Source organism: Corvus brachyrhynchos, unplaced genomic scaffold (genome assembly GCF_000691975.1).
Source record: "Corvus brachyrhynchos isolate BGI_N302 unplaced genomic scaffold, ASM69197v1 scaffold157, whole genome shotgun sequence".
Lineage (NCBI taxonomy): Eukaryota > Metazoa > Chordata > Aves > Passeriformes > Corvidae > Corvus > Corvus brachyrhynchos.
In genome coordinates, this window is record NW_008238961.1 from 63,836 (window position 1) to 64,854 (window position 1,019).

A 1,019-nucleotide genomic window follows, 5' to 3' on the forward strand; every position below is an offset into this window, starting at 1 on the left:
TTATTATTTAGCATTATTATCCTTTTCCCATGTGTTTGCTAAATAAATAGCTTTTATCTCTTTCACTGTCCATTGAGGAAAATTTATTTTCCCCAAACCTGGTGGGGGAGGGGTGATGACCTGCCTTCTCTCAGAGGATATATTTCTAAATTTGGCCAAACCAGAACAGTGATGTAAGCAATCTGCCAGGCCTCTCCATACTTGTATTTGGACCATTGCCCACCATACCACAGGGGCTTCACCCGCTTGGCCTGCTGGATTGCAGCGCATGTCTCACAATCATGGATCACCTGGGAGATACTGTCCATGGTTAGATCCACCCCTTGGTCTCATGCCCACTTATAAGTGGCATCTCTGCCCTGATGGCCTGAGGCATCATGGGCCCATCAAGCTAAGAAAAACTCTCCTTTATGTTGCCAATCCAAGTCTATCTGGGACACCTCTATTTTCGCAGCCTGATCTACCTGTTTGTTGTTACGATGTTCTTCATTAGCCCGGCTCTTGGGGACGTGAGCATCTGCATGACGGACCTTCACGGATAGCTTCTCTCCCCGAGTGGCAATGTCTTTCCACTCCTCAGCAACCCAGATTGGTTTTCCTCTGCGCAGCCAGTTTGCCTTCTTCCACCTTTCCAGCCAACCCCACAGAGCATTGGCTACCATCCATGAATCAGGGTAGAGGTAGAGCTTTGGCAACTTCTCTCTTTCAGCTATGTCTAGAGCTAATTGGACAGCCCTGAATTCAGCAAATTGGCTAGATCCACCTTCTCCCTCAGTAGCCTGTGCAACCTGTCGTGTGGGGCTCCATACAGCAGCTTTTGATATACGGAGGACTCCACCCGTGTTTTTAGTTTCGGGACCGGATGCCTGCAACTGTGAATTTTTGCTGATTTGTGCTGAACTGAAACTTGTGTGAGTATCCCCGGTACCTGAGATTTTTTTGTTTCTTTTTTTCCTTCTGCTTTTCCTTTTCCTTTTGTCATGGGCTAGCAAGCATAGTCCTGGAAGTGATTTTCTTGC